We start from the raw sequence: 20,062 nt of genomic DNA, 5'->3' as shown, positions 1-20,062 counted from the left end.
TTTTCTACATTCGGGAAAGGGGGATATCTAGTCTGTCGTACAACTGAATGCCTTAAACTGAAATGTGTCTTCCGCATTTTAACCGAACCTCTATGTAGAATAATAGTGAAGACATCAAAACTATGACATAACACACATGGAAGATGTAGTAACCAAAAAAGTGTTAAACAAAAATATTTAATATTCTTGAAAGTAGCAACCCTTTGCCTTGATGACAGCTTTGCACACTCTTGGAATTCTCTCAACCAGCTTCATGAGGTAGTTACCTGGAATGCATTTCATTTAACAGGTGTGCCTTAAGTTATTTTGAGGGATTTATTTCCTTCATCAAATCAAAGTTTATTTGTCATGTGCTGCTTCCTTAGAAGTCCTAACCAACAGTGCAATTTAAGGAAAAAATAGGTGTGAGGTAAACAATAGATAAGTAAAGGAAAAAAACAACAGTGAAAATAACTGTAGAGAGGCTATATACAGGTGATACCGGTACAGAATCAATGTGCGGGGGCACCGGTTAGACGGGCAAATTGAGGTAATATGTACATGAATGTATAGTTAAAGTGACTATGTATAGATGATAAACAGAGTAGCAGCAGCGTAAAAGAGGGGTGGTGGGAAACAATGCAAATAGTCCGGGTAGCCATTTGATTACCTGTTCAGGAGTCTTATGGCTTGGGAGTAAAAGCTGTTGAGAAGCCTTTTTGTCCTAGACTTGGCACTCCGGTACCGCTTGCCATGTGGTAGCAGAGAGAACAGTCTATGACTGGGGTGGCTGGGGTCTTTGAACATTTTTAGAGCCTTCCTCTGACACCGCCTGGTGTCGAGGTCTTGGATGGCAGGCAGCTTAGCCCCAGTGATATACTGGGCTGTACGCACTACCCTCTGTAGTGACTTGCGGTCGGAGGCCGGGCGGTTGATGCAACAAGTCAGGATGCTCTTGATGTTGCAGCTGTAGAACCTTTTGAGGATCTCAGGACCCATGCCAAATATTTTCAGTCTCCTGAGGGGGAATAGGCTTTGTCGTGCCCTCTTCACAACTGTCTTGGTGTGTTTGGACCATTCTAGTTTGTTGATGATGTGGACACCAAGGAACTTGAAGCTCTCAACCTGCTCCACTACAGCCCTGTCGATGAGAATGGGGGAGTGCTCGGTCCTCCTTTTCCTGTAGTCCACAATCATCTCCTTTGTTTTGATTACGTTGAGGGATGCGTTGTTATTCTGGCGCCACCCGGCCAGGTCTCTGACCTCCTCCCTATAGGCTGTGTTGTCAGTGATCAGGCCTACCACTGTGTCGTCTGCGAACTTAATGATGGTGTTGGAGTCGTGCTAGGCCATGCAGTCGTGGGTGAACAGGGAGTACAGGAGGGGACTGAGCACTCATCCCTGAAGGGCTCCAGGATCACCGTGGCAGATGTGTTGCTACCTACCCTCACCACCTGGGGGCGGCCCATCATGAAGTCCAGGATCCAGTTGCAGAGGGAGGTGTTTAGTCTCATGGTCCTTAGCTTAGTGATGAGCTTTGAGGGCACTATAGTGTTGAACGCTGAGCTGTAGTCAATGAATAGCATTCTCACGTAAGTGTGGAGTGCAATAGAGATTGCATCATCTGTGGATCTGCTTGAGCGGTATGCAAATTGGAGTGGGTCTAGGGTTTCTGGGATAATGGTGTTAAAGTGAGGCATTGCCAGCCTTTTAAAGGACGTCATGGCTACGGACGTGAGTGCTACGGGTCTGTAGTAATTTAGGCAGGTTACCTTAGTGCTATTGGGCACAGGGACTATGGTTGTCTGCTTGAAGCATGTGGGTATTACAGACTCAATCAGGGACATGTTGAAAATGTCACTGAAGACACCTGCCAGTTGGTCATCACATGCCCGGAGCCCACGTCCTCGTAATCTGTCTGGCCCAGCGGCCTTGTGAATGTTGACCTGTTTAAATGTCCTACTCACGTCGACTACGGAGAGCGTGATCACAGTCGTCCGGAAAAGCTGATGCTCTCATGCATGCCTCAGTGTTACTTGCCTCGACGCGGGCATAGAAGTGATTTAGTTCGTCTGGCAGGCTCGTGTCACTGAGCGGCTGTGCTTCCCTTTGTAGTCTGTAATACAGTGCCTTGCAAAAGTATTCATCCCCCTTGGTGTTTTTCCTATTTTGTTGCATTACAATCTGTAATTTTTATTTGGATTTCATGTAATGGCCATACAAAAGTCTAAATTGCTGAAGTGAAATTTTAAAAAAGAAACGTGGTGCCTGCATATGTATTCACCCCCTTTTGCTATGAAGCCATTAAATAAGATCTGGTACAACCAATTACCTTCAGAAGTCACAACATTTTTATTTAAGTCTTGCATGATCTCGGTATATTTACACCTGTTCTGATAGGCCCCAGAGACTGCAACACCACCAAGCAAGCAGCACCATGAAGACCAAGGAGCTTTCCAAACAGGTCAGGGACAAAGTTCTGGAGAAGTACAGATCAGGGTTGGGTTATAAAAAAATTAGAAACTTTGAACATCCCACAGAGCACATTAAATCCAATATTAAAAATGGAAAGAATATGGCACCACAACAAACCTGCCAAGAGAGGGCCGCCCACAAACTCACAGACAAGGCAAGGAGGGCATTAATCAGAGAGGCAACAAAGAGACCAAAGATAACCCTGAAGGAGCTGCAAAGCTCCACAGCGGAGATTGGAGTATCTGTCCATAGGACCACTTTAAGCTGGGCTTTACAGAAGAGTGTCGAGAAAAAAGTCATTGCTTAAAACCTCTTCGGGCTAGGAGGCGGTATTTTCACATCCGGATGAAAAGCATGCCCAAAGTAAACTGCCTCCTACTCAGGCCCAGAAGCTAGGATATGCATATAATTGKTAGATTTGGATAGAAAACACTGAAGTTTCTAAAACTGTTAAAATAATGTCTGAGTATAACAGAACTGATATGGCAGGCGAAACCCCGAGGACAAACCATCCCAAAAAAACGAATTTCAGCCTACCACTATTTTCAATGGCAGTCACTTTTATTATAAGGCGAAGTCCTCCCAGATTGCAGTTCCTAGAGCTTCCACTAGATGTCAAGTCTTTAGAAAGAGTTTCAGGCTGGTTTTTGGACAAATTAGCCAGAAATTGTAGTTTATCTAGGTGGCTCCCATTTTGGCTGTCGTGTTTCCAAGCGCGTGAATGAGAGCGCGCTCTTTGGTATTTTTCTCTGGTAAAGACTAAAGATTCTCCGTCTTAAATTGTATCATTTATGTACGTTTTAGGGTACTTGAGGTTTGATTATAAACGTTGTTTGACTTGTTTGGAAAAGTTTATTCGTAACGTTTGGGATTCATTTTGTTTGCATTTTTAGAGGGAAACTGGGTGGATTATTGACTGAAGTGTGCCAGCTAAACTGAGTTTTTATGGATATAAAGGACATTATCAAACAAAAGGACAATTTGTGATGTAACTGGGACTGTTTGGAGGGCTAACAGAAGAAGATCAAAGGTAAGGCATTTTTTATATCGCTATTTCTGACTTTCGTGTCGGACCTGCCTGGTTGAAATATGTTTTGTATGCGGGGCGCTGTCCTCAGATAATTGCATGGTGTGCTTTCACCGTAAAGCCTTTTTGATATGACACAGCGGCTGGATTAACAAGAATTTAAGCTTAATTTTGATGTATTACACTTGTGATTTTATGAAAGTTAAATATTGATAATTCTGTAGTTTGTATTTCGCGCTCTGCAATTTCACCAGATGTGAAGAAGTTAGTGTTCGCCAAAAGGCATGTGGGAGACTCCCCAAACATATGGTAGAAGGTACTCTGGTCAGATGAGACTAAAATGTAGCTTTTTGGCCATCAAGATAAATGCTATGTCTGGCGCAAACCCAACACCTCCCATCACCCCGAGAACACAATCCCCACAGTGAAGCATGGTGGTGGCAGCATCATGCTGTGGGGATGTTTTTCATTGGCAGGGACTGGGAAACTGGTCAGAATTGAAGGAATGATGTATGGCGCTAAATACAGGGAAATTCGTGAGCGGAAACCTGTTTCAGTCTTCCAGAGATTTGAGGCTGGGACAGAGGTTCACCTTCCAGCAGGACAATGATCCTGAGCATATTGCTAAAGCAACACTCGAGTGGTTTAAGGGAAAACATTTAAATGTCTTGGAATGGACTAGTCAAAGCCCAGACCTCAATCCAATTGAGAATCTGTTCTATGACTTAAAAATTGCTGTACACCAGCAGAACCCATCCAACTTGAAGGAGCTGGAGCAGTTTTGCCTTGAAGAATGGGCAAAAATCCCAGTGGCTAGATGTGCCAAGCTTATATAGATATACCCCAAGAGACTTGCAGCTGTAATTGCTAAGAAAGGTGGCTCTACAAAGTATTGACTTTGAGTGGGTGAAAACTTGAGCGTGCATAACTATTCAGTTTTTTTTCTTATTTCTTGTTTATTTCACAATAAAAAATATTTTGCATCTTCAAAGTGGTAGGCATGTTGTGTAAATGAAATGATACAAAACCCCCCCAAAATATTTTCTAATTCCAGGTTGTAAGGCAACAAAAAAGAAAAATGCCAACGGAGGGTGAATACTTTCACAAGCCACTGTAAGTAGCAGGCCCTGCCATATCCGACGAGCGTAGGAGCCGGTGTAGTACGACTCAATCTTAGTCCTGTATTGGCGCTTCGCCTGTTTGGTTCATCAGGGGGCATAGCAGGATTTCTTATAAGCGTTCAGGAGTCCAGTAACTTGAAAGCGGCAGCTCTACACTTTAGCTCAGTGCAAATTTTGCCTATAATCCATGGCTGCTGGTTGGGGTATGCATTTTAGCCAATGAGTTGTGTTGTGAAAAGGTAGGGGTGGCATACATAAGAGAGCCCTATTTGGTAAAAGACCAAGTCCATATTAGGACAAGAACAGCTCAAATAAGCAAAGAGAAGCGACAGTCCATTACTTTAAGACAAAAAAAAAACTTTAAGACAAAAGACGGAAAATGTCAAGAACTTTGAACGTTTCTTCAAGTGCAGTCGCAAAAACCATCAATCGTTATGATGAAACTGGCTCTCATGAGGACTGCCAGAGGAAAGGAAGACCCAGAGTTACCACAGCTGCAGAGGATAAGTTCATTAGAACAACTGCACCTCAGATTGCAGCCCAAATCAATGCCTCAGAGATCAAGCAACAAACACATCTCAACATTAACTGTTCAGAGGAGACTGCATGAACCAGGCCTTCATAGTTGAATGCTGCAAGGAAACCACTACTAAAGGACACCAATAAGAGGAGGAGACTTGCTTGGGACGAGAAACACGAGCAAAGGACATTAGACAGGTAGAAATCTGTCCTTTAGTCTGATGAGTCCAAATTTGAGATTTTTGGTTCCAACCACCGTGTCTTTGTGAGACGCAGAGTAGGTGAACGGTTGATCTCTGCATGTGTGGTTCCCAACGTGAAGCATGGAGGAGGAGGTGTGATGGTGTGGGGTGCTTTGCTGGTGACACTGTCGGATTTATTTAAAAATCAAGGTACACTTAACTAGCATGTCTACCACAGCATTCTGCAGCAACATGCCATCCCATCTGGTTTGCACTTAGTGCCACTATAATTTGTTTTTCAACAGAACAATGACCCAACACACATCCAGGCTGTGTAAGGGCTATTTGACCAAGAAGGAGAGTGATGGAGTGCTGCATCAGATGACCTGGCCTCCACAATAACCTGACCTCAACCCAATTGAGATGGTTTGGGATGAGTTGGACCACAGAGTGAAGGAAAAACAGCCAACTAGTGCCCAGCATATGTGGGAACTCTTTCAAGACTGTTGGAAAAGCATTTCTTATGAAGATGTTTGAGAGAATGCCCAGAGTGTGCAAAGCTGTCATCAAGGCTACTTTGAAGAATATAAAATATATTTTCATGTGTTTAACACTTTGATTTTGGTTACTACATGATTCTATATTTCATAGTTTTAATGTCTTGACTATTAGTCTACAATGTAGAAAATAATCAAAATAAATAACCCTTGAATGAGTAGGTGTGTCCAAACTTTTGACTGGTACTGTATTGTCCTTAACATTACTCAATTCAACAGATGTGGGACACACACGCACATACACCCTTCCCTTCCCCCACAAACAACCACAAGATATTCAACAGTATTTCTTTCAACCAAGCCCAACTCAAGAAAGGACTTGATGTGGGAATGCAACATTTTGGAATTCGGAGATTTGATTAACTAATGTCCTAAGCTGTTGGAGCTCAGATACACCCACTTCCCCTTAGACACACATCTCTGTGCAGGTAGACCTTTGAGTTTGTGCCACCAGTGCCACAATAATATTCCCCCTCTCTGAATGAGTGTGACCCCCCTCCCCTCGGGTACTGCTGCTGGTGTTGTCAGCACTGCCACTACCTGGGTGGGGGTACCCCACTGAAATTCGCACCGGCTAGGTACAAGGTGGTCAAGGTTCTCATTAGAAGTTATATGAAATTCCTTGCATATTATGCTCACTCATCCGGGAGCTTCGGCTTTGCAAGACAAACCCTGCCAGGCAGGCTCAGAATATTGAAGGGGTGGTGCCACTTTAGTTGGTCTCTGACTGCATTTATCTTTGTCTTGGCTGCGTATATGCTACTTGCAGTAGGCCTATAAAACAGATAAGGACTTCTTCTTAGTGTATGGGTTGCTCAGGTCGGTGTCTAGGGTATAGGTTTGGGGACCGTTCCATCATGATTGGACAATGAATATATTTATAATTTATTTTAAAATGTATATCCCATATCTCTGCAAAATGGTTACCTCTCTCTGTCACAACTCCTGCTCGCAGACACACATACGCTCTGGCATTTGCAACCATTTTCCTTTATCACTCATTTAACTCCACAGTTTTCATGACTCAAAAGCACACACCCACCTTCCATCCCAATATACCCACATACTATGTCCTCTGTTTGCTGTGTTTTTATCTCTACCATGTTGATTCCTACCTAATTTCAGGCTTTTGAGTACTTTTGTTTAATCGTCCTTTCTTCTAATGCGGTCTTATCTACTTATAAATACTATAAATAGAGTTGAATACTAATTATTTTACAACACTCCTTATCTTGAACGGTATAGTGTATTTGTAGTTAATCTCTTTATAAATGTTTTTTTTTTTTTTTAACAATGACTCTTCTATGGGAACGTTGAAATATTTAGTATAGCCATGGAGTAGTATTGATGTCTCGGAACACTTGGTTATCAATTTAAAGTTTATTGACTACGAGAGCTACACGTTTCCTTTTTAAATTACTCACCTTGGAGAGTGGCTACAGAACTTTACGCTGTTCTGTAATTTCCTTCGGGAATTGGTCATTCATGCCTATTTCCGTGTCAGCGAGTCTTTAGCCAAGGCTTTTAACCATTATTTTCCATGTAAAGAATGCAAGTTTGGCAACGATTGGGCGCTCATTTCTCTGTCCTCTCAGTCAAAATTGATGTACACGTTCGAGTTTAATTTTGTTGACAGTATCACCTGAGATCTGTAGAGTTTAAGAAAAAATGATTTCACTACACCTTCAGGATTATCTTCCTAATTTTCTTTGATACTAGTAATTGCCAGATGTTCTCTCGTATACCTAGTCTCTATTTCAAGTACAGCTTATTTTTAAGCTCTTTAACGTCCATAGTGCCCACAACTCCTCACACACACCTCCCTCTGGGAGTCTGGTTCATCCTTGGGAGCAATTTCCAAACGCCTGAAGGTACCACATTCATCTGTACAAACAATAGTACGTAAGTATAAACACCATGGGACCACGCAGCCGTCATACCGCTCAGGAAGGAGACGCGTTCTGTCTCCTAGAGATGAACGTACTTTGGTACGAAAAGTGAAAATCAATCCCAGAACAGCAAAGGACCTTGTGAAGATACTTTTGTACCTGTTTACTCTAGCATCTATGTCCACAGTCCTATATTGACAACCTGAAAGGCCGCTCAGCAAGGAAAATGCCACTGCTCCAAAACCACCATAAAAAAGCCATGCTACATTTTGCAACTGCACATGGGGACAAAGATTTTACTTTGTAGAGAAATGTCCTCTGATCTGATGAAACAAAAATAGTGTTTGGCCATAATGAGCATTGTTATGTTTGGAGGAAAAAGGGGGTGGCTTGCAAACCGAAGAACACCATCCCAACCGTGAAGCACGGGGGTGGCAGCATCATGTTGTTGGGGTGCTTTGCTGCAGGAGGGACCGGTGCACTTCACAAAATAGATGGCATCATGAGGTAGGAAAAAATTATATTGAAGCAACATCTCAAGACATCATTCAGGAAGTTAAAGCTTGGTCGCAAATGGGTCTTCCAAATGGACAATGACCCCAAGCATACTTCCAAAATGGCTTAAGGACAACAAAGTCAAGGTATTGCAGTGGCCATCACAAAGCCCTGACCTCAATCCTATAGAAAACGTGTGGGCAGAACTGAAAAAGTGTGCGCGAGCAAGGAGGCCTACAAACCTGACTCAGTTACAACAGCTCTGTCAGGAGGAATAGACCAAAATTCACCCAACTTATTGTGGGAAGCTTGTGGGTGGCTACCCGAAATGTTTGACCCAAGTTAAACAATGTAAAGACAAACGTCAAGGCAGGAGAAGCCAGGTTGGAGGAAGCCTTCCAAGCCATGGAACCCAGCCTCCAGGATCAACTGATGGACCAACAAATCTTATTCAAATGTATCCCTCCAGGAGCTCCTCATTTTAAAGGAACATGGGAGCGATAGATCAAATCTGTAAAGACGGCCTTACGAGTCGTCCTGGGAGACCAAACTGTCTTGCGGACCGTCCTGATAGAGGTGGGAGGTATATTGAACTCCAAACCCTTGGGATATCTCTCTGCAGACTTCGCTGACCCCGATCCGGTTACACCGAATATGCTCTTGATGGGACGCCAAGATGCGTCACTTCCTCAAGCCATGTATGCTGATACCAACCTCGTTGCCAGACGCCGGTGGCGACACAGCCAGATCTTGGCTGACCATTTCTAGGCCCGATTCATTCGGGATTACCTACCAAGCCTACAGCACAGAGGGAAATGGAGGAGAGAAATGGCCAGCCTGGAAACTGGCCAAGTAGTAATGATGGTGGACCCTCAGCTGCCTCGAGCGTCCTGGCCGGTGGGACGTATCACTAAGACCATGCCTGGGACCGATGGTCGCGTTAGATCAGTGGAGATCCAGGTAAAGAACCGGACATATATCTGGCCAGTTGCTCGACTAATTCCTCTCCCTGAGATGACAATGAGCCTTTTTGAGGAGTGTGGAATTTAACAAATTTCCAGGGTGGCTGTAGAAAAGGCCCATGGAGTTGGTGGAATAATCCTTTAATTCATGGCCACTTAGCTGAGCCAGGGGCGCTTTAATTAGGTCAGGTGGCAATGACCGACAGATCTCATCCTCATAAAAGGAGGAAAACGCCATCGCCTGATCTCGCTGCTTTCTCTTCCTTAACTTCGTCTGCTCCAGAAGTTCTGTGCGTCCATGAATTCATGTAAGTCCACCGACTCTGTTACCTTTCATCTGAACTATCTGTTGCGATCGGGAGAGTGGGCCATCTGTTATTGTTTATAGTTATTACCGCGGAGCGCGGCTTGGAGCGCACGCTTCAAACATATTGTGTAATGTGAATGGTCAATGATTACGGCCCTACGGATCCTCATAGGCCAATTATGCAATCAATATGGTTAATATGAAATTAATTACATGTACACATGAAGACAATTGAAAGGGTGAAGTGAGAAACGTCATTGTTTGCAATCTGATCGTGTCACGTTCCTGACCTATTTCTGTTAGTTTGTTGTATGTGTTAGTTGGTCAGGACGTGAGTTTGGGTGGGCATTCTATGTTGTCTGTTTCTATGTTGGTTTAAGGGTTGCCTGGTATGGCTCTCAATTAGAGGCAGGTGTTTGGCGTTCCTCTAATTGAGAGTCATATTTAGGTAGGTTGTTTCACAGTGTTCGTTGTGGGTGGTTGTCTCCTGTGTCAGTGTTTGTCGCACCATACGGGACTGTTCGGTTTGTGTTGTACATCGTCATTTTATGTGTAGGCTATTTTCCCTGTTCGTGCGTTCTCGTGTTTAATGTAAGTTCGTTGTTCAGGTCTGTCTACTCCGTTTGTTGTTTTGTTAGTTTATAGTGAAGTTCGTGTTTTCGTCTTGTCTTTAATAAATATTATGTGTTCACAACCCGCTGCGCCTTGGTTCCCTCAATACTCCTCCTTTTCGGTTGAAGAGGAGGAGGACCACCGTTACAGATCGACTTTGATATCAAACTAATGGGGATTATAGATTGAATAACCATTCACTGTTTGTATTCTTTCATGACTTATGATAAATAGTTACGAGCATAAATGACTCACGGATGATTACTATTGACTTCTTAATAAACTGGATTGTTGAATTCCCTAATTATGTTAATCATGAATGATTGTTATGATATGATCTTTGTGATTTATGAATTTGATCGGATACATGTTATTTTGTTTCCTCTGTTATGCAGCACAGACTACTCAGTAAATATACCACTTTATGGTTAAAGGAATTCCTGCCTCAGTCTCATCCATTCCTCTGACACGTGACCACCTGTTCACCTTCACTGTCAGTCATCCTAACTGTCCAGCTACCCACACAAATTCCACTAATCTTTCAACTACCAAATACTAATTGGGTGTATTTAAACTTCTGACCCACTGGGAATGTGATGAAAGGAATTAAAGCTGAAATAAATCATTCTCTCTACTACTATTATTCTGACATTTCACATTCTTAAAATAAAGCGGTGATCCTAACTGAGCTAAGACAGGGAATTTTTACTTGGATTAAATATCAGGAATTGTGAACAACTGAGTTTAAATGTATTTGGCTAAGGTGTATGTAAATTTCTGACTTCAAATGTAACTGCGAGAAACCGGTAAATGATGAATTATTTATATGAACAGCATGGCTTGAAATGGAACTGTTAGATTCTATACAATGTCATCTGTTTTCTCAACGTCATCTGCATGAAGAGTCAACGTTCAGGGTGGGGACAGACAGCCTATCTCATTATGGAGTGAAGTTCACAATGCATGTACACCTACAGTATCCTCATGGTAACTTTTTTTCTCGTGAGAAGTAGGCCTACATTTGCTGCAGCATAGCCTATGCTACAGTAATATAAAGACCAAATGGGTCTAATTTACCCATCTCTATCTGGCTTTCGGGGATTATCTTGTTTTTTAATTATAAAGATTTGTATGCGTTTTAAAAAGAGCCTATCACTAGAATACTGTTGCTTTAAATCAGTGCATGTGCAAGCACTCTCTCGTAGTCTTTCTCTCTCTCAAATATATAATCCTGTTCTATTTTGATACAATATATAGCCCTATATAGTTGTCCTAGTATACCTCTTTCAGGTAATACAATAAATGCAGCATTAGCCTTATATTTAGGTAATTAATTATGGGTTATGCATAATACCCTTATATCTCTTGCGCAAAACGCAAGCTCCGCTGGCATCTCCTTTAAAAAAAACGCTCCTTAGCTCTTGGAGTTCCATGCAGAGAAAGCTGGACTAGAATAGCTTGCTGGATATAATTATTTTAGCATTAATTAAACCAATAGATTATGTTGAATGATAAATACAGCAGTCAATAGAACAAGGGTAGTTTTTTAAGAAGCACAATGGCGGACAATGGCGGAATCCTATAGCAGTTACAGTATTTATTCAGACCCATAGCCATTCAATCTTCGTGAAGAGAAGTGAAAGCCTTCTGCATCTAGTTCTATATTATTCAAGGATGTCATTAGAATGATGAAGATAAGGACAACAAAACGTATATCATTTAACTGTTTGTAACGACTGTCTAATTCCTCCTCCTCGGAGGAGTAAGGGTCGGACAAATGCAGCGTTGAATCTGGACATAATGAATATTTATTAAAGTAAAGACGAAACACGAAAACACTTTAACAAACTACAAAACAAATAAACGATGTAGACAGACCTGGACTTGAGAACTTACAAAATACGAAGAACGCACGAACAGGAACAGACTACATACACGAACGACAAACGAAACAGTCCCGTGTGGTAGACATACAGACACGGTAGACAACCACCCACAAACAAACAGTGTGAACAGCCTACCTTAATATGGTTCTCAATCAGAGAAAACGTAAAACACCTGCCCCCTAATTGAGAACCATATCAGGCAACACATTGCACCCAACATAGAAACACAAAACATAGAATGCCCACCCCAACTCACGCCCTGACCAACTAAACACATACAAAAACAAGAGAAAACAGGTCAGGAACGTGACACTGTTGAAAGCGATGGAAGGAATGAAGCAACAACGGAGAGAGAAAGAGGTAGACTAACATTATGGGAATTATTATGAAAGGTAGGCTATATATTGGTAAGTCTATTAATTATACAAATATGTCATTATATTTCAAAATTAAAATTTGATAGCCTATGCTTGTAACTTTGTAGGGGGCATGTGCTGCACCATAATTGCATGTTCTCTGCTGCATTATCATAGTTTGAACGATGTGTGTAATTCCAGTCTATCATACAGCATAATACATTACAGTAATACAGTTCACGCTCAAAAATATTAGCCAACTGAAGCTAGTTTCATTTATTTATCCAAGAGACCATATAGCTAGCTACATCTATAAGCTTTTATGTTTTTCTGTCATGCATAACGTGCAGTAGCCTATATCATATATGTATTGGATAATGGCACAATCATTTGGGCTTTTTTGGGGTTGAGCTCATTAAATGTCATTAATGTAGAGCTCATAATATATGGCTCATCATGCATCAGGTTTGAAATTTTCATGCTGATCAAAGCGCTAATCAAATCCAGACGTATGGATATGCTTTATAATGCCTTTGAAAGATATTTCTGGGTTTCGCGGGAAATGCCGGGTTACCCGGGAGAAAAGTTATTTATTCTCAGGATAGAACATTTATAAAATCCCGGGAGAATATTCAACACACATGTAGGTATGCTTGTAACTGATAGTATATTACATTCAGTAACATCTATGTGATTGAATAAATATGGTTATGAATGTCAGCATGTTCCCTTTATTTAAAACACATTATTCTGCCAGTATCTGTTTGCAAAATTGAGGGTCACTAGAGTCTTGAATATTCATAGTACTGACTTCAGAAGTAAGACCAAGGACACGGATGTGTGAAACACAGTGTGTGACTTCCGGATGTTGTGGGATTCTCTTGATGTTTTCAGAACATTGGTACTGTGAGATTAGGATATCATGGCCTGACGAGAGAAAGCAATTGTAGTAGTAGAGCAAAAGATTATGATTTTCATGACTGTTTGATTTTTACCTCATGAGATCCATAGGGGATGGTAGTGTTAAGGCGTCCGAATGCATCCCATCCGAAACAGTTTGGAACAGTTTGTGCATATATTATGATAACGTTTTGGTATTCGGCAAGTTTTTTGGGGGCTGTTCGTGCACACAAAGTTCAGTAGCTGAAGTCTACTCCCCTCCGTTGGGGATTGGGCAACTGCAGGGGTGACGTAAGTTTCTTCTTCTCGATTCACTCCGAAACTCAGTGTGGATTCAACATGGCAAACGACAACAACTTCGAGCATCGCTTGACCGAAGTACAGAAATACCGGCACCTCTAAGATTCTAGCCATGTATAATATAAAAAAACAGCATGTAAAGGCCAATTCATGGAGGGCGATTTCAGAGACGCTGGGTTCCGACCCAATCACTTGTTTGAAAAAGTGGGGTAATGTTCGCGGCAAGTTCGTCAATGCAAAAAAAGGAACGAGGGGCTGCAGTGGAGATGCTGGTGGAAAGGCTACTTCAGAAATGTTGCTGCAGCTTCCCTGGCTTGATAGGCATGGGAAGACGGAAAGCAACATGCCATCTTCACCAGAGAATGAGGTACGTTGTAATTTCTATTGTAGTCAAGGAATTTGTTTTTGCTAACAATAGCTGGCCAGCTATAGCAGAATACTCGTGCAAAGAAAGCAAGCCAACCAACTAAAATAAAGATCTTTACAACTTTTTGATCAAACATCATTTTGTCAAACTCATTAGCTTCCCACATTGGTAACACCAAAGTCAAAGTGTCACGAATGTGTGGAGACGGACCAAGGCTCAGCGTGATTGGAGTTCCACATCTTTATTAAGTGAAACTTAAAACAAACCAAGAAAAAAACAACGACCGTGCATTACTGAGGTGCTACGTGCACTTTCTCAAAAACAATATCCCACAAAGCAGGTTGGAACAGGGAACCCTTAAGTATGATCTCCAATTAGAGACAACGAACATCAGCTGCATCTAATTGGGAACCATACCGCCGAGCACCAACATAGAAATATATAACCTAGAACACCCCCTAGTCACGCCCTGACCTACTACACCATAGAGAACCAAGGGCTCTCTATGGTCAGGGCGTGACACAAAGTTTGGTTGCATGGTCCAGCTAACTGAAATGTTGCAAATGTTTGAGCAGAGTTGAGTAGCTAGGCCAGGCCCACTCAACTCAAATGTTTGCAACATTGTATTCTATTGTAGTCTCGGTCAATGATTTTGGATATGTGTACTAAATAGCCCTCTACTTTTTAATTTTTCAAGGCACAAACGCCAGTGAATGGGGACAGCACCAGGTTATCTGCGCCCCAGCACTGCCGGTTCACCGGCCCCCAGCACATCTCCCGCACTGAGCTGCAGTGAAGAATGGGGAACCATCTCCATGCATAACTTGGGAAACTCTATCCTGGGCCCACCTCCAAGACCTACTTCATTAGGTTGCCACAGAGCAGAAGCAGTAGTAGCAACAGGGGAGAAGGGAGAAAAGAGCTGCAGACTCATAACCAACGTTCTCTAGTAATTGTAATAAGAATACATTTTACCCTAGGAGACCCATTACAGGTGGAAACTAATAAAGCTCTATTTGCACGTATGACTAGTATTACTTGAGAACGTTGGTTATTCATTACCCCAAAATGTCCGTTAATCCAATCTGCCACCTGTAATAATTTGTTTTCTTTTTCAATAAAATTGAATGTTATGATGGAAGCCTGGAGTTTTTTTTTCTAGGTCTGAAGATATTTCAACAAGTCCAGGCGATAACAGGCTACACTGAACTTGGGCTTGGTTCCCAAGTTTTTAAACCATCTTTGGTATAATAACCTCCCCCAATAAAATTAATCCTGTCTGAATAGGACTTTAGACTACATTTTACCCCAGGAGACCCATTACGGGTGGTACAGTAACTGTAATAAGACTACATTCTATCCTAGGAGACCCATTGCAGGTGGTAACTGTAGATGACAATGTAGTGGGAGCGAAGGACTTTCAGTGACGCTCTATACGCCGTATAATATGTAGCTTTGTTCAAGTCGTGAACTTAGCGTATGATTCGTGCTCTGTTTACATCAGGGCAGGTATTCCCAGACTGGGGTACGGGGTATGCGCAATGTGGTCGGGGGTACGCCAAATAAAAATATGATTCACATTTTCTAACAGTCCATTTACATTTTCCAAAGGGGCTATACATTTGGGTGAGGTTTTTGTTCTTGCCTGAGTAGCCTCGTTTCACTGCCAAAAATGAAATTAAACCATCTAGTGTTCAGCAAAATAACAACACAATGTCAAATACAGGTAGCATAGTCAAATAATTAACATCCAATCACATTAACCGTTTCACTATCGGTCTGTAGCAGCCAAATGTAGCTGCTGCTCATTCCGTTTGAGAGAATTGATAACTGGTTAAAAAAAGTAAGGCCTGCGTCCATAGAGACACATACCAGCTCGACTGGTAGTACTGCTACTACCAGCAGTAATACACCTGCACATGTCGATGACACGAGTTGTTCTGCTTCCACGAGCACATCCAATGTTAGCATCAGTAATTCTACATGTGTTGTTAGCCCAGCTAGCATGGACACTGACAGTTGTGAATATGATGCAACTGAAGAGCTACTGCCCCTTTACTTGGGAAAGCACTGAACAACAGACGGGGACGTTGGACCATCGCAGCGGTGCAAATATGATGAGAACTAAATCGATTTGGGGTTCACTTATATTGTGTCTTTCCCCAGCCACAGTGTGTTATGTGCAAAAGTACTATCTCACAACTCAATGAAACCTTCACTCTTAAGCGGACATTTAGAAACAAAACATGACAATTAGAAAAATAAGCCACAGGAGTTTTTGAGCAAGAATTAAGAAGACTTGAGTAGTAAGACATGTATAAAAGCAACAGATACCATTAATAAGAAGGATCTATAAGCGTCTTATATGGTGAGCTACTGAGTGGCTAGGACAGGCAAGCCCCATACTATTGTGGAGGTCTTAATTATTCCTGCTGCCGCGGATATGGCTGGGACAATGCTGGGGGACAAGGCTATACAGCAATGCCTTCATCAAACAACAGTGTTTCACGACGCATCAGTGACATGGCAGGAGATGTTTAAAAAAAGTACTGCTTCGCATACAAGCCAGTGAATTCTATGCGTTACAGCTGGATGAGGCAACAGACGTGGCGGGCCTGGCACAGCTCCTGGAATATGTCCGTTACATTTATGGGGGGTCAATTAAGGAAGACATCCTCTTCTGTAAACCACTGTAAACCAGGACAATAGGAGAGGATATTTTTAAAGTACTGGACAGCTTTGTGAGATCGAATGGACTTTGGTGGTCAAGATGTGTTGGTATCTGTACTGATGGCGCAAAAGCCATGACAGGGAGACATAGTAGAGTGGTAACACGTGTGCAAGCAGTTTCTCCCGACGCCACTTGGGTACACTGCAGCATCCACCGAGAGGCTCTTGCTGCCATGGGAATGCCTACAGCTTGAACGACGTTTTGCACACTACAGTGAAAATGGTTCATTTTGTTAAGGCCCCTGAACTCTCGTGTATTTTCTGCATTCTGAAATGATATGGGCAGCGACCATGTAACACTTTTACAACATACAGAACTGCGCTGGTTATCAAGCAGCAAAGTATTGACATGTTTTTTTTAATTGAGAGACGAGCTTAAAGTGTTCTTTACTGACATTCATTTTCACTTGTCTGACCGCTTGCATGATGACGAGTTTCTCACACGACTGGCCTATCTGGGTGATGTTTTTTCTCGCCTGTTTTTTCTCGCCTTTCTCGCCTTTTCTCGCCCTTTTCTCGCCTGAACAAATTTGAGGCTATGATTAAGAAGTTGGAGATCTTCTCTGTCTGCATTAACAAGGACCTTCCTCCATGCCCTGCCTCCAGTCCACGTACCGATATCTGAACAAGAGAGCCTCATCAAAATTGCAACAAGTGGTTCTGTGAAAACTGAATTTAATCAGATGCCACTGCCAGATTTCTGTATTGGGCTGCACTCATAGTATCATGCCTTGGCAAATCGCGCTTTTAAGACACTGATGCCCTTTGCAACCACGTACCTATGTGAGAGTGGATTCTCGGCCCTCACTAGCATGAAAACTAAATACAGGCACAGACTGTGTATGGAAAATGATTTAAGACTGAGACTCTCTCCAATACACCCCAACATTGCACAGCTATGTGCATCCTTTCAAGCACACCCTTCTCATTAACCTGTGGTGAATAATTCACAATTTTCGATTAACAAATAGTTTTATATGTAAGATGGTTCAATAAAGAGCAAAATTATTGATTATTATTATATTATTATTTGTGCCCTGAGCTCTTTGTCACTTCCCACGAGCCGGGTTGTGACGACAACTCACACTCATTCTTAAGTTTAATAAATCTATCATATAGTGTGTGTGTGGCAGGCTTACAATGATGGCAAAAAACAACACTTGAGAGTGTGCTGACCCTGGTGCTAGAGGCAGATGGAGGTTGAATGTTTGAAGGGGTACGGGACTATAAAAAGTTTGGGAACCACTGCATCAGGGGAACATAGCATAAACTGTATGTGGCTCTGTTCACATCAGGGGAACTGAGTAGTAAAATGTCTTATTTTAAATGTATGTGATTCTGTCCTTGAGCTGTTATTGTCTATAAATGTTCTGTATTTTGTAATGTTTTGTGTGGACGCCAGGGATCCTTAATAAAATACTAAATATGTAGCCTACCTACACAGCAGTTCTTATCTAGACATATACAGGTAAAGCAAGCCCCCATGAATCACTGTGGTGCATACCCAGAGAATAGAACACAATCGTATGGCAGATGCATACTGGAGGAAATAAAGATAAACAATGTTCCACCAATTCGGTGCCTTTTGAGAAGTGTAACTTGGTCCCAAAAATGTTTTGATTTCACCTAATTTTAACATTCTGTCATAAAGAGCACATATTCAACTTCATAAAAAACGAGTTTTCCCATCTCAAGAGGTTACATAAAAAAAATACTTTAGTAAGTGCCAAATAAAGTATCTGGGTTGACCGTAACAGGGTTGGCCGTAACAGGATTGACTGTAACCCACAAATCTTGTGACAGTGTAACGAACGTCGTCGGGAGAAGGAGAAGAGGACCAAGGTGCAGCATGGTAAGTGTTCATATTTTTTTATAAAATAAACTGAACACTGAACAAAAACAAAAGACGACAAACGAACAGTTCTGCAAGGTGACGACAACCACTAAACAGAAAATAATCACCCACAACTCAGTGGGAAAACAGGCTACCTAAATATGGTTCTCAATCAGAGACAACGATAGACAGCTGCCTCTGATTGAGAACCACACACGGCCAAACACAAAGAAATAGACAACATAGAACACTAGACATAGAATGCCCACCCAAACTCACGCCCTGACCAACCAAAATGGAGACATAAAAAGGATCTCTACGGTCAGGGCGTGACAGACAGGGGAAATGGAAGCTTGTTGTGACCAACATGGAGTGGCAATTGAATGCAAGCTACACAAAACAACAACAACAAATTGTAAAATCATTTCTAGCCTGTCTATCTATGGGTTGACTTGTTATTCTCGACCCGCTCAGCTTTCAGTTCATTTTCAGTTTCCCCCTCCCCACTCGGACCACTTCAGACAGTCCTAGCTAAATTCTTGCTTGAGAAAAAGCTTCTTTTTTTATTTTTATTTTTACAATTTTCAAAGAAAATAATCACAGTAAGGTACTTAATTGTTACCCAGAAATGATTTAAGTTCACGTAACAGGGTTGAACTTAAGTAGGGACAGATGTACACTACCGTTCAAAAGTTTGGGGTCACTAAGAAATGTCCTTGTTTTTGAAAGAAAAGCAAATTCTGTCCATTTAAATAACATAACATTGGTCAGAAATACTGTGTAGACATTGTTAATGTTGTAAATGACTATTGTAGCTGGAACCATCAGATTTTTTATGGAATATCTACATAGGCGTACAGAGGCAACCATCACTCCTGTGTTGCAATGGCACGTTGTGTTAGCTAATCCAAGCTTATCATTTTCAAAGGCTAATTGATCATTAGAAAACCCTTTTGCAATTATGTTAGCACAGCTGAAAACTGTTGTTCTGTTTAAAGAAGCAATAAAACTGGCCTTCTTTAGACTAGTTGAGATTTGGAGATTCAGCATTTGTAGGTTCGATTACAGGCTCAAAATGGCCTGAAACAAAGAACATTCTTCTGAAACTCGTCAGTCTATTCTGGTTCTGAGAAATAAAGGCTATTCCATGCGAGCAATTGCCAATAAACTGAACATCTCATACAACACTGTGTACTACTCCCTTTACAGAACAGCTCAAACTGGCTCTAACCAGAATAAAAAAAGGAGTGGGAGGCCACGGGTTGCAACTGAGCAAGAGGACAAGAACATTAGAGTGAATAGTTTGAGAAACATACGCCTCACAAGTCCTCAACTGCAGCTTAATTAAATAGTACCCACAAAACCCCAGTCTCAACGTCAACAGTGAAGAGGCGACTCCGGGATGCTGGCGTTCTAGGCAGAGGTGAAAAGAAAAAGCCATATCTCAGACTGACCAATAAAAATAAAATAATAAGATGGGCAAAAGAACAGACACTGGACAGAGAGACACTGGACAGAGGAACTCTGCCTAGAAGACTAGCATCCCGTAGTCGCCTCTTCACTG

General features: G+C 41.9%; 1 protein-coding gene and 1 long non-coding RNA gene across 3 annotated transcripts in view; one reads left to right on the top strand and one right to left on the bottom strand.

The window, feature by feature from the left end:
- Positions 1-20,062, bottom strand: part of LOC112068070 (leucine-rich repeat and fibronectin type-III domain-containing protein 2-like) — a 276,254-nt gene that overhangs the window by 197,007 nt on the left and 59,185 nt on the right. The window lies entirely within an intron of this gene.
- LOC112068111 (uncharacterized) lies at positions 13,565-15,075 on the top strand. The gene is made up of 2 exons (XR_002893510.2): positions 13,565-13,934; positions 14,632-15,075. It is a non-coding gene; the product is annotated as an uncharacterized lncRNA (long non-coding RNA).

The sequence above is a fragment of the Salvelinus sp. IW2-2015 genome, unplaced genomic scaffold, assembly GCF_002910315.2.
Source record: "Salvelinus sp. IW2-2015 unplaced genomic scaffold, ASM291031v2 Un_scaffold83, whole genome shotgun sequence".
Lineage (NCBI taxonomy): Eukaryota > Metazoa > Chordata > Actinopteri > Salmoniformes > Salmonidae > Salvelinus > Salvelinus sp. IW2-2015.
This window is presented reverse-complemented; position numbering and strand designations above follow the sequence as displayed.